This window comes from Pseudorca crassidens, chromosome 5, assembly GCF_039906515.1.
Source record: "Pseudorca crassidens isolate mPseCra1 chromosome 5, mPseCra1.hap1, whole genome shotgun sequence".
Taxonomy (NCBI): Eukaryota; Metazoa; Chordata; class Mammalia; order Artiodactyla; family Delphinidae; genus Pseudorca; species Pseudorca crassidens.
In genome coordinates, this window is record NC_090300.1 from 77,432,529 (window position 1) to 77,447,727 (window position 15,199).

Consider the following 15,199-nt stretch of genomic DNA (forward strand, 5'->3'; position numbering starts at 1 on the left):
AGCTGAAAAAGGGAGTATTTTAATAGCTTTCAGATAATTGTGGATATTCTTCTTTGATACTACAGCAAACTCAACCTTCATAAGCTTAGCTATGGACTCTGAAACCACAGCAATAAATTTTTTGTACTCTGTTACATTAAAGCCATTGAATTCTCTTGCACTTTGAATGGATCTTTTACCCATGAATGAATTTTGTAATGTCATGAATTGATTATCTGGAAAATATTGGCTCACTCAATTATTAAGATATTCCAATGTTGACACTTCCTTATACAATAAAAATAAAATCACATTCATTAATATCACCACTGATCTCATCAGAAAAGTCCAGGTATTGGGAACCTGTCAAACTCAAGAAAGTGAATACAAGTTTTCTAAAACTCTAATTTTCATTTGAAAATTTAAATTTTATCAATTAACAACAAATTCTGTCACTTCATTCATTTTCGAGAAAATGTCTGCCAAATACCTAAGTCTGAACAACCAGAGTTGTTCAGTGGGCCAGTCGTTCTTTCAAATAAAAATGGTGTTCCAGGAAATGGGGCCTTTTTAAGCTCAATCATATAAGTGGTTTTCTGTAAGACAACCATTTCATACTTCATAAGTACCTTATGAGTACTTCCCATTTTGCTATACAAAATACTTTAAAAGTAAACTCAAAAGTAGAGATATAATAAGATTAGTAATTTCATTGTTTCAAGTACATTCTTAAGTTAAACTGGCTTTAAAAAAAAAACTACAAGCACATAGCTATTGCCTTGAATGAGTTGTATTAAAGTACAGTCAGTTTTACCCACCACTGCTTTTGCATCATCAATGCAAATGTCAACACAGTGTAAAAAGGCGAAGAATACCTTAGTATTATTATGAAAAATAGGTTTTGACTCACAGACCCCAAGGGTACCACAGACCACTCTTCGAGAACTGCTGCTTTAGAGTTTACCCCAGCTCCATACTTCACCCTCATAGTCCCAATTCTTTCTGATGTGCTACTAGGCAGCAGAAGACCCATATTTATTTCCTCCTATACTCTACAGAACACATTTTTGACATAAAAGGTAATCAATGGCTAGATTTCCAAACTGGGGCACAAAAACCTAATCAAATCTTGAAAATGGTTCAAAATCTATACATATGTCATAATAATTACTACAGTGTTTTTTGTAACAAAACCCAGAAAGATGTCAGCCAGAGAGACTGTCATTTATATGAAAAATACCACCACCAAATTCTAAAGCAAACAACACTAACAAGGCAACTTTCAGGACACAGCCTTTCCTTATACTCTGGTTATTCAAAAAATTTTCTTTACTGCTTTATTTTAATATACTGTGCAGTAATTTTTAAAGTTTTCTGCACAAATTCAGTCCAATAAAACTAAAGAGGAGCTAATACGTTATTTGTTTCAGAACTTTCTTCTTTATCTACATTATAAAGTTAAACCAGCTATGTCTCAAGGAAATCCCAATTAACACGACGTACCCTATTAGGCAACACATGTCTAAACAAAATCTAAATTTTATAGGTCACAGATGTCCCTAATGAAATTACTCAAAATGACAAATATGACGGCAATAATTCTAAGTAATATGCCTCATAAGTGATTAGATGGTAGTAAATAAAAGCATGACCCTTGATAAAACATTGATGACTCTGCCACTAGCTAAGCTGAGGACTTGATCCCTTCATCTCATGATTTCTCTAATGAATCTGTCTTCAGCTGCTATTCAGAGGAAGAGGTTAGAAGAAGCCCTAACTAGCTTCCCAAAGAGTTTCTATACATTCAGCTTTTGTTTAGAGAAAGAAGTTAAAATTGGTTGACTAAAAATAACACGTGATAACACTGGCTATACGTTCCTCAGCAGCTACTGCCATTTAGGGCCATTTACTACCAAATCAATCTGATCTCACATGAGTGCACATAAATACTATACTTCATGTTCCCCAATATACCAAAGACTTTCCTGGCCTAAATCATCTTTGGGTATACATTTCTCCATTCTTAAATTTTCTTTATCCTTTTCTCTACCCAACCAAATGCTCAGTAAAAATTATTTCCTATGTAAGGTCATGCCTGTCTGTCCCTGTTCAAAAAGACCCCTCACATCCTCTGAATGCAAGTTACACAGGAATATAAATCCAGAGAGTATTGAAGTTGGAATGGAATTCATTTGGTCCATCTTCCTTATTTTGTGAAGAATCTGACTCACCAAAATGTAAGCAGTTTGCCTGAAGTCACACAAATCTAATTATTAACAGAACTAAGACCAGAATCCAAGTTTACTAACAACCCTTCATCTCATATTTTTCTAATTATATTAACATATCAGACCATTCTTTGGCAATGAATTACAACTGTGCATCATTAATTATTATTTTAAGTGTGTTCCTGCCCAAGACTTCAAGCAATTCAAAAGCAGGGATTATACAGTCTCTTCAATAAGTGGTGCTGGGAAAACTGGACAGCTACATGTAAAAGAATGAAATTAGAACATTCTCAAACACAATACACAAAAATACACTCAAAATGGATTAAGACCTAAATGTAAGACCAGGTACTATAGAACTCTTAGAGGAAAACATAGGCAGAACACTCTTTCACATAAATTGCAGTAGTATCTTTTGGATCCACCTCCTAGAGTAATGAAAATAAAAGCAAAAAAAAACAAATGGGACCTAATTAAATTTAAAAGCTTTTGCACAGCAAAGGAAACCATAAACAAAACACAAAGACAACCTACAGATGGGAGAAAATATTTGCAAATGACGCAACTGACAAGGGTTTCATCTCCTAAATGTATAAACAGCCCATGCAGCTCAATATCTAAAAAAACAAACAACCCAATCAAAAAATGGGCAGAGGAATTCCCTGGCAGTCCTGTGGTTAGGACTCTGCACTTCCATTGCAGGGGGCACAGGTTTGATCCCTGGTTGGGGAACTAAGATCCTGCAAGCCGCATGGCACTGCCAAAAGAAAAAGAAAAAAAAAAAAAAAGGCAGATCTAAATAGACAGTTCTCCAAAGAAGATGTACAGATGATCAAGAGGCACATGAAAAGATGCTCAAGGGACTTCCCTGGTGGTCCAGTGGCTAAGACTCCAAGCTCCAAATGCAGGGGGCCCGGGTTCTATCCCAGTTTGGGGAACTAGATCCCACATGCCTCAACTAAAGATCCCACAAGTGGCAACGAAGATCCCATGTGCCTCAAATAAGACCCAATGCAGTCAAATAAATAAATAAATATTAAAAAAGAAAAAAAGATGCTCAACATGGCTAATTATTAGAAAAATGCAAATCAAAATTACAATGAAGTATCACCTCACACCAGTCAGAATGGCCATGATCAAAAAGCCTACAAGCAATAAGTGCTGGAGACGGTGTGGAGAAAAGGGAATCCTCATACTCTTGTTAGTGGGAATGTAAATGGTACAGCCAGTATGGAGAACAGTATGGAGGTCCCTTAAACAACTAAAAATAGAACTACCATATGATCCAGCAATCCCACTCCTGGGCATATATCTGGAGAAAACCATGGTTCAAAAGGATACATATACCCCAATGTTCACTGCAGCACTGTTTACTGTAGCCAAGAAAGGGAAGCAACCGGGCTTCCCTGGTGGCGCAGTGGTTGAGAGTCCGCCTGCTGATGCAGGGGACGTGGGTTCGTGCCCCGGTCCGGGAAGATCCCACATGCTGCGGAGCGGCTGGGCCCGTGAGCCATGGCCGCTGGGCCTACACGTCCAGAGCCTGTGCTCCACAACTGGAGAGGCCACAACAGTGAGAGGCCCGCATACCGCAAAAAAAAAAAAAAGAAAGGGAAGCAACCTAAATGTCCATCAACAGATGAATAAAGAAAATGTGGTATATGTATACAATGGACTATTACTCAGCCATTGAAGGGAATGAAATAATGCCCTTTGCAGCAACATGGGTGGACTTGGAGATTATCATTACTAAGTGAAGTAAGTCAGACAGAGAAAGACAAATATCATATGATATCACTTATATTTGAATCTAAAAAATAATACAAATGAACTTTTTTACAAAACAGAAACAGACTCACAAAAATAGAAAACTTATGGTTACCAATGGGGAAAGGTGAGGAAGAGTGATAAATTAAGAGTTTAGGATTAACATATACACACTATATAAAAATAGATAATGAACAAAGATCTAATGTATAGCACAGGGAACTTTACTCAATAGTCTGTAATAACTCATATGGTTAAAGAATCTGAAAAAGAATGGATATATGTATACATATAACTGTATCACTTTGTTATATACCTGAAATTAACACAACACTGTAAATCAACGATACTCCAATATAAAATAAAATTTTTTTAAAAAAGCAGGGATTATACTACTACTGCTGCTGCTACTACTACTATTATACCATATTACTATTTCCTTTAACACAAATCCTTCCATGTATCAGACAATAATGTGTACTGACTTACAGTAGTACACTCTGTACTGTTTTTCCTCAACTTTCTTGTATCAAACAGCATTTCACTAGACAACAAATAAACTACCCTATATTAACAAAAATATCTTTGGAAAGATTAATACTTTTCCCCTAATAGCCAATTCATAGCCTTAGTCTTCAACTTTTCCATAAGGCAGTGTATTTTTTTCTTTATTGCTTCTACTGACAGTGTCAAATGGCTAAGAAGCACCAAGTGAAGATGTGATAAGGTTCTTTACATCTTATATTTTAGCAGAAACAACAAAGAATATAAAAACAATTCATTATAAAATACTGATTTACCAATGTTTTGCTCCACCATTACACAAAAATGTTTTATAAAAAAGGGCAAAATGATAAGGAATGCCTCTCTCCAAATCCTTTCACTTTTTGCTACTTTTCAGTGAAAAACAAGTAGGCGAAACAAAAAGCATGCCCAAAACACACTGTACTCTTCTAACAGGACCATTGTTTAATTGTGACACAACTCAAAAACAAACAATTCCTCAATTGTCTACTGAAGAAGATGAGGGGAAGCTAAATACACAACAGAAATGAAAAAAGGAGTGGTGTCTGGAACCAGTCAGTCCAACTAGGAAAAATTACTAAATTTATTATAATTCACTCATATCATCTATGGTACTCCAAGTACAAACCACATACTACTGAAAAACATGATTTTAAAAGCACAATTTTGCTTTATATTTTTTACTTACATTTTATATAAATACCAAACAAACCTTAATTTTTTAGTACCTTATGAATATAGTAATACAACACTATAAGACATCAAACAATCTCTCAATAAGCTCTAAGATTCCCAACATCACTGACCCTGAGTCTCTCCAAAAAAGCCTCAAATGCCTTTGAGAGCAAAAGCATTAATGAAAATATCCCAAATCACCCTAAGTGGATGGACAACACACACTATGAAAGGGAATTCACAAATCAGTAAGAAAGGAGTGTTTTCATTTGGTGGCAATGGCCGTAACATCAGGTCTATCAGTAGCAAAGCCTATCAGTAGCAAAGTCTATCAACAGCAAAGTAGAAAACAACTGGGGTACTGGTAAAGAATAAAGGAAAATAAAAAGAAACTTTGCTTCAAACTCAAATAAATAAAGGATTGGATAATGTAACAAATCTTTAAATATGCATGGATAAGCTAGTTAAGATGAAAGGGATGTTTCCATATGGTGCAAAGCAAAGTGAAATCAGGAACAAGAGAGTAAGCAATTTACTAATCCAGGTATTCTCAAGGGACTTCTGACTAAAGTTCTACTATGATGGCTGCCACAGGGGACAGGTGATAAAACCCAGAGTCTGCCAAAATTGGAGTCCCTCCCACAGAAGGCTAGCTATAATCTATATAAGAGTAAATCAGGAATAAATCCCTTTGCACAGAAGGAAATGAGAAAACCTTAAGCATTTAGAGCCCAGTAATAACAACAGAAGTGCAGGCAATGGGGAATCCCTGAGAAATCCTAACAACAAAATGCACGCTTGTGGTCTGAATTCATGCCACCCATGAGGTCCCCCCACATCCCAAACAGGTTTAATTGAATATGGCCGTGTTGGTAGCACTCCCTAGTGAATGACAGAATCAAATATAAAGCCTCCTTGGGAGAAAACAACTTCAACACAGGTCTCAAAAAATACCCAAAGATCAAATTCTAACGAAAAGGAGCAGCTCATGGGGAAAATTCAAAAAACAAACAACACACTGTGACTGAGAACTAACCAAAACAGACTGGTGAAACAGATGTGAAATAATCTGACACAGAACATGTACAAGAAGCTCAAATATAAAAGCAGAAAAAAAGCAAATGTGAAAAACAACCATATAGAATTTTCAGTAAGAAAAAACATAATACCTGAAAATTAAAAATTGACATTTGAAGTAAAGAGCAGCATGGACTCAGTAGAAGAGAGAGTTAGTGAACTGGAAGATATATACGAAGAAAGTACCCAGAATGCAGCACAAAAGACAAAGAGATAGAAAATATAAAAGAAAAGTAAAATGAGTAGGCTAGATGATCTAAGATACATCTATTTGGAGTTCCAGAAGGAGATGACAGAATGAATGAGGGACTCACTCACCAGATAAATTCGGGCTGAGAAATTTCTAAGGCCGATGAAGGACACAAATCTGTAAGTTGAAGAAACCTAATGAATCAAAAGCAGGATAAAATGTAATCTATGCACATCAAAGTGAAGACAAAACATAGTGAAATTAAGATAAAGTTCTTAATATCAGTCAAAGGAGAAAAAAGGATAAACCTCACAGAAGTGGCAGTTGGACTGTCAGCTTACTTTTTGATAATAGCAATGAAAGCAGCAAGACATTGGAATATCCTCAATGTATTGAGAGAAAAAGCGGCCAACACAAATTGCAGATTTAATAAAACTATCTTTCAAGAATAGGGTTAAAATAAATACATTTTGAGAGAAAGAAAATTCCCAAAAGATTGGAATCACTATATACTTTTAACCAAAATCAATTAAGTTGGAAATCAATAACAAAAAGGTAACTAGGAAAAAAACTCCATGAGTTTGTAAATATAAAACACCTCTTAAAAACTTATGGTTAAAAAAAAAAAGATATCATAATGGAAATGAGAAAATACTTAGAATTGAATGAGAATGAAAAACTATGTATCAAAATTTGCAGGATTAGGATAAACAAAATGTGGTGTATATATACTGCAGAGTATTATTTACCTTTAAAAGGAGATGAAATTTGATACATGCTCTAACAAGGATGAACTATGAAAACATTAAGTAAAATAAGCCAAACAAAAGGACAAATACTGTATAATTTCACGTATATGAGGTATCCAGAGTGGTCAAATTCAACAGAGACATAAAGTAGAATAGAGGTCACCAGGGCCTGGGGTGGGGGGTTTGTGAAATAGGGAGTTATTGTTTAATTGGTAGAGTTTGTATTCGGGATGATGAAAAAGTGTTGGAAATGGATAATGGTAGGAGTTGCTCAACACTGTGAGTGTACTTAATGCCAATGAACTACACACCTAAAAGAATGGTAAATTTTATGTTATGTATATTTTACCGCACACACAAAACAACCTTGCAAGATGTGATTAAAGCACTTAATGACACCTACAGTTCTGAATTTTTACTTTAAAAAAGAACCAAAAATTAATGACTTAAGCATCCAACCTAAGAAGCAAAACAAAAAAACCCAAAAATAAACCCAAAGAAAGTAGGAAGAAAAATAATAATTTAAGATAAAAGCAGAAACTGCTGAATGTAAGGCTATCATACAATAAAGAAGATCAATAAAGCTAAAAAGTTGAGTCTTAGACAAAACTAATGATACCTCTGGCAAAATTAACCAAGGAACAAAGAAATCACAAATAAACACTAACAGGAATGAAAAGGGGTTCTATCAGTAGTGAGCAGAGGTCACTAACACCAATATTCTGCAATGTGCCAACAAGTCTTCACAACTCTTGAACGTTCCACCATGCTCTGATTTATAATTAAAAAGACATATATATATAAAATTACCCGAACCTAGAGCACAGTTCTATTTTATACATAAAAGATACTTTTTACACAGTTTTAACACACACTGAATTTTCCAGGTATGTAACCACTATGAAATCAAGAAGAGCTTACACTTTGTTTTGCTCAGTTTTACCAAGAAGTTTATTCATCATTTGGAATATCATGTCAGTGAAAGCAATGCACTCATGCTTGTTGAATCATCAAAGCAGTACACCTGCATGAGATTGCACTGTGACTGAACCTATGAGTATTAGATACAGGTCTATGATCACTTCATACTTTTGAAGTTGCTGTGATCAAGTATTTACAAATGGAAATATTATTTTATTAAAGTTTTCCTGTTAGTTCTATTTTTTCCATTATATATTAATTTTCCTCCCAAAATTGATTTAGGGAAGTAGAGTAAGGCATTATATTGATTTTTCCCTGAAAAAAGGATAAAGTAAATAATCTGTGACTTTTAATTTCATAGGAGAGCAGTAAAACATAGTGTCTAAAAAGAACAGACCCATGGCAGGGGGCGGGTGTTTCCCTGGTGGCCCAGTGGTTAGGATTCTGGGCTTCACTGCCGTGGCCTGGGTTCACCCCCTGGTTGGGGAACTAAGATCCTGCAAGCTGTGCAGCGGGAAAAAAAAAAAAAAAAAAAGTACAGACCCAGACACCCCATTACTAGCAACCTATCCCAAAGACACACCAACAAAAATACAATACAAATAAACATATACACTAGACTGTTATTGTTGTATTATCTATAACAGCAAAAGACAGGAAGCATCTCAAATGGCCAAAAATAGGGGACTGCTTGAATTAACTATGGTATATCACACACTAAAGTATTATGAAGCTGTAAAAATGAAGGAGGAAACCACTGTATACATTGCCATGGAGTAATCTCAGGATATACTACTGATGAAAATGCAAGATGAGGGAAAAATGTATGTCTGGTATGCTACCACTTACCTAAGGGGAGAAAAAAAGGTGTATCAATACAAAAACACACACACACACACGGTTATTATTACTTTTTTTAATGGAAGGATAAACCATAATTTTTTTTATGGTTGCTTTGGGGGGAGGGAAGAATAAAATGGAAGGGACTGAGTTAAAAGTTAGACTTCTCTGAACATATCTTGTTTTGTACATTTGTAAATTAACAATTTATTACCCTTTATTCCTTTTCCTGCAGCATTTTGCTAAACAAGAAGAAACAAGTGTCATTAATTGCAAATAATAAGACTGTCTACAAAATGCAAACAAAACTATGATGAATTATTAGGATAAACACAAATTTAGCAAAGTTGCAGGATAAAGAGGAATACACAAAATTCAACTGCATTTGTGCACACTAAACAGAAAATGAAATGGGGGGAGGGGGAAGATACCACTTATAATACCATTAAAAAGTCTGAAGTTCCTAGGACAGAAATTTCCAAACCTGCTTAGTTCATGGTGCCCATACTATTCTCAGTAATCATTTCATAGCACCTCTAAGCCAAAAGACATTCCTAACAGTTTCATTTAGTATTTAGTAGTTAGGTCCAAACAACTTCATTAGTATTTATCATTCACTCATCCTAAAAACGTAGTAACTACTGGAAAAAGCAATTGAATTAAAAAAAAAAAAACACTTTTCTTTCTTTCTCTTTCAGGTACATGAGGTAAGCATGCACAACCTCTGAAACCTCGGACCCCACACACCCTCATTTCCTGTTCCACATTGATTTTCATACTTCTAATCTCAGCAACCATTTCACAAAGATAGACTTTACCAAATGTATCACAATCTAATGTTGAAACGTGGAACTTCCTAGAGCTAGAAGTTCACATTGTGTCCAATGGACATCCATCCATTCCCTGGTGGCGCAGTGGTTAAGAATCTACCTGCCAGTGCAGGGGACACAGGTTTGATCCCTGGTCCAGGAAGATCCCACTTGCCACGGAGCAACTAAGCCCATGCGCCACAACTACTGAGCCTGCACTCTAGAGGCCATGAGCCACAACTACTGAGTCCGCATGCCACAACTAGTGAAGTCTGCATGCCTAGAGTCCGTGCACCACAAGAGAAGCCACCGCCATGAGAAGACCGCGCATGGCAACGAACAGAGGCCCCCACTTGCTGCAACTAGAGAAAGGCCATGGCAAGAAGACCCAACACAGCCAAATAAATAAAGTTCAAAAATAAATAAATAAATAAACATCCCATGGTGCCTTTAAGCTCAGTGGGGGTACTCCAGGACACCATGGCACAGTTTGGGAACTGTGGACCTAGAATCTTTATAGAGAGGAAAAATGAACTGAAAGACATTAAGACCTAAATAAACGGTGAGATACTAATGGTCACTAATTTAAAAACTCAATAATGTACAAATGCCACATTTCCTCAAACTAATCTATAGATTCAAAGCAATCCTAATCAAAGATCCAAGAGAGTTTTGTGAAAAATTGGACAGTTAATTCTAAAATCTATATGGAAGAGCAAGAGCATAGCAAAGATATTCCTGAAGAATAATGTAGAAATACTGTGAAATGAAAAGTCTTTATTTAAAAAAAACTGGATCCTATACCAGATACCATGCCACTTATGCAACTTTTCCAATCTTTTTATTTCGCTTCACCTGTCTTTTCAAGCTACTATCCCAACAACCAGCTCTATACTGGGTGTGACCAACTTTTTCATTCAGGCACAACATGACAACACCCCTCTTCATTCTGAGCTGCACAATGCCATGGAATAGTGTGGCACCCACACACATGCAACCTGGTAGTGCAGGGGAGTTAACTGTGGAGTGAACCTATAACGAATGGTGATGAAACAGATAGATCCCATCTCCTTAGATCATTTTTCTCATCCTGTTGGATGATCCCGTGAATGACTTTATAGAGTAACTTCCTGGGGGACAATACACTGGGATTGAGCAATCAGTTGCACTGCCATTCTGGCTACCACTTCACTCCCCTTTTCCTACACTGGGGAAATACTTTCTAATAATGTAAAGATATGTAAGCCTTCAGCCTCAAGCTCTGTTTTCTGGGGAATCCAGGTGAAGAAAGATTCCTACCTTGCATCATACCAAAAAAATTTTAGATGAATTAAAGATTTAATGTGAAAGGCAAAATTCTAACTTTTAGAAGATTATATACGAGAATATCTGTATACAGAAGAATATCTTTATACAACACACGACTCTAAAGGAAAAGATTGATAAATATGACTACATTGTACACCACAGAATAAAAAGACAAGCCACAAACCAGGGTATAACTGCAACAAAAGTAACTGACAAAAACTGTATCAACAATAAATAAAGAATTCCTACAAAGAAATATGCAAAAGGCAAACAATCCAGTAAAAAAATGAGCAAATGACAAAAACAGGCATTTCACAGAAGACAACAAACAGTGAATAAACACATGAGAACAAGCCCAGTCTCATATGGAAATGTAAATTAAGGCCATTTGTAGATACCATCTAACACCTAGATTGGCAAAAATTAAGATACTTGACTGAAAACAAGGATGCAGAGCAAAGACAATTCTCATACACTGCTAGCCGGAGTATAAACCAGTAAAACTACTTCAGAAACAACTTGGTATTAGCTTATACAGTTGACTGACTGTACATTGTGCAACTCAGCAATTTTACTCCTGGATATAAATCCAAGAAACTCTTGCACATGTACAAATTATAAGAATATTCATAATAGCACTGTCATAACAGCAAAAGACTAAAAACAACCCTGTATTAGCCTGGGCTAGGCTATGCACTGGTAACAAACATATCCCCAAATCTCAATTGTTTAACACAACAAAAATTTCTAATGAACACTAAGCTTGAGGAAGTTTGTTCTTCTTAAGGTGATTTACGGATCTAGGTTGCTGCCATCTTAAAGTTCCACTCCCTCAGCAAGCCACCACCAAAATGAGAGACTGAGGGTGCATATGGGCTCATAACTGTCTCAGTCCACGAGTGACATGCCTCACTTCCCCACTCATGGTTCAACAGAACCCAGCACATGCAATGCAATGCAATCGATAAATACCTGTTGAACAAATGCATGAGTACAGAGGGGTAAGAAATTATTTCTACCATTTCAAAATGATCTGTGAAAGAGCGTGACTGTGACTTGATAAATGACATAGGACAGATAGTTTCCATACATAAAAAGTGGGGGAATGATACTCCAGGTACTATCTATAGGTCACAAACAGCAAGCAGGCTTTACCTCACAGAGCTACTCTGAATGACCCAGAGCGGCTGGCTGTCATGTCATCCGTATGCTATGACAGGAAGAATTCTGAGGCTGCATTCCACTTATGGGAGGATATGAAATAAAATAATCCAGTGAAGACAGGGAGACAAAAACCTCTCTCTTTGATTTAAAAAAAAATGGTTTTTAAAAGGAGAGGCAAGTTTTTAAAGAAAGAATATTCTTAAGCAGTATCAAACTGCATACAGGGCTTCCCTGGTGGCACAGTGGTTGAGAGTCCGCCTGCCGATGCAAGGGACATGGGTTCGTGTCCCGGTCCGGGACGATCCCACATGCAGCGGAGCAGCTGGGCCCGTGACCCACGGCCGCTGAGCCTGCGCGTCCGGAGCCTGTGCTCCGCAACGGGAGAGGCCACAACAATGAGAGGCCCGCGTACCGCAAAAAAAAACAAAAACAAAACCAAAAACTGCATAGATTTTTTTTAAAAAAGGGAACACTTAAAAGTTTCCCTTTACCCCTACCTCCCTCTCCCCTAATCCCAACTTGACTAAACTGCTAATGACAGCAATTATGCCTTATTAGCTTTTATACTCCCAGCACATAGTACAGAGCTTGGCACATAGTATGTGCTCAACAAATGCTTACTATAACGAGCTGAGAGTAGTTGAATAAGTTATAGAAACAGATGTCGCCAAGGGATATGCATTTTAAAAAATGCCTTAAAAGAAGAAATGGATCTTGACCCAATTTTAGTAATCACATCAGTGATTGTAAAAAATTCAGTGATGTAAAAAATTCTTCAAAAAGTATCAAGTTAAGATAGTTTGAGAAAATGAAGTGCTAGAATGTAGACAGACCAACCCTGAATGGAAATTTTTTTCAATGAAATTTATATATTTTATTTTAAAATAAATCATCTCTATTAACCCATTTTTCTTATTTTGATGGTTATCTAGGAGCTCATGTTTGTTTCTTCGCATCGATATACTCTTTAATACACTTGTTCTAGTTCATTAATCTAGCTGTATGAGAAGTTTTGTGGAGAAACAAAATGGAAGCCGGGATTACGGGGAAGCTTTGTTACCATTTCCTAGGGAACCAGGGAGCAGTAGCTTGGGTGGTCCAGAAGTGAGAACAGATTTTTCAGAGAGCTCCTTGAAAGATGAACAAGTATTTGCCAGGTAGAGAAAAAAAGAGTTCATTTATTTTACCCTCTAGGCTCCTATGGGATTTTTTTAAGTTGCACACTTTGGTCTACAAATTAAAGGATAATCCTCAGACTGAGGTCAGCATCCTGTCTAAAATTATGCCTTGCTAGGCTCTGCTAAGTTCTGCTGCTTCTTGCTTTCACCTGAATGGGAATTTGCTCTTAAAGTCATCTTCAAATTGTTTATCTTTAAAACTTTTTTCCTTATGAACACACCATTCTGTAAGCTGTGCTATCCAACACGGGTAGGCCATACTAAGCCACATATGGCTATTTAAATATAAATGAATTTAAATAAAATAAAATTGTTTCTTCGTCACACTAGTCATATTGGATAGCACAGATATAGAACATTTCCATCACTGCAACAAGTTCAAACTGGACAGTTCTAAACTGTTCATATACGGTCAGAGGATGAGTGCTGTATCTAAAAGGCATAAAAACTAAACTTACACTAAAGTTTTAATGTTTTCCTAATTTTATCAAAACCAGGAATGCAAACAATTCACCTTTGTACCAACTTGGTTAAAAGGCAACAAGTCAACAGGAACTAGTCTGAATTTAGCAGTATAGGATACTACTCTGAAAACACGCCTAACATTATATGTCCTAATCATTCATGAGCCAGTTACTGGTTAATACACAAGAACTTTGTTTCATTCTCTACAATTACTGTCTAACTTTTAAAAAATAAATGCCAATAAACACTGATATGGTATTATAAAGTCTTTCTCTTTCAGAATGGATATACTATGTATAACTGAATCACTTTGCTGTACACCCAAAACTAACACAACATTGTGAATCAACTATACTCCAATATAAAATAGAAATTAAATTTAAAAAGAATAAAGTCTTCCTCTTTCATGAGAATCCTGCAGCCTTTGCTATCTGGGGGAATTAATCCCCATATCTCAAAAAGGGCAAGATTCAGTTTTCAATTTGTTTTCTCAGATTAAGTCTGCTAGAACCCTATTCCTAAGAGGAGGATTCATATGGAAATCTTTGAGCAAAGAGGAGACAAGCACAATGGACTTCTAGGATACAACATTCCATCAGTGTGATTACAACAGAAAATACCTTCTTAATGGTCACTTAAAGAGCACGAAAGTGATGTCTAGTAATTATCAATTTGACAAACTTGTCTCTTTCACAAACGTGAAGTTACATAAATAAATCTCATTAACGCCAAAGACAGAAAGTTCCTCAAAATGCTAGTTTATATAATTTAGCATTATTATATTTCAAAGCCAACTTTTTTTCCTGTAAACGAAGATACAAAAGCAGCAGCAAGCGCCATCATGAAAAGCTTTTCCTCCCTACTATACCCACTATCTAGCCAGATTCTGTCAAACAATTAACAATGGTGCTCTTCATGGGTAATAGAACTGACTGCTTTTCCCTTCTTTATCTAGAGACTATAGACAAAAATACTTGTCTAATTTTTATAAAATGAACATGTACTATTTTTCTAATGAGGAAAAACAGTAAGTCATTTTCTTTTTTTTTTAATTTATTTATTTATTTTTGGTTGCATTGGGTCTTTGTTGCTGTGCGTGGGCTTTCTCTAGTTGCAGCAAGCGGGGACTACTTAACTCTTCGTTGCACTGCGCAGACTTCTCATTGCGGTGGCTTCTCTTGTTGCAGAGCACAGGCTCTAAGCGCGTGGGCTTCAATGGTTGTGGTGCTCGGGCCTTGTTGCTCCGTGGCATATGGGATCTTCCTGGACCAGGGCTCAAACTCATGTCTCCTGCATTGGCAGGTGGGTTCTTAACCACTGTGCCACC

At 36.4% G+C, this 15,199-nt stretch overlaps 1 protein-coding gene across 2 annotated transcripts in view; it reads right to left on the bottom strand.

Annotated features, from left to right (window-relative positions):
- The window catches only part of PAK2 (p21 (RAC1) activated kinase 2), an 80,414-nt gene that overhangs the window by 45,702 nt on the left and 19,513 nt on the right, over positions 1-15,199 (bottom strand). Inside the window, exon 2 of one of the 2 annotated variants that reach the window (XM_067738534.1) lies at positions 6,567-6,632. The exons of the other annotated variant lie outside the window; for it this stretch is intronic. The gene's annotated coding sequence lies outside the window, so the exon portion shown is untranslated. The remainder of the gene's footprint in view (positions 1-6,566; positions 6,633-15,199) is intronic. 2 annotated transcript variants of the gene reach the window in all.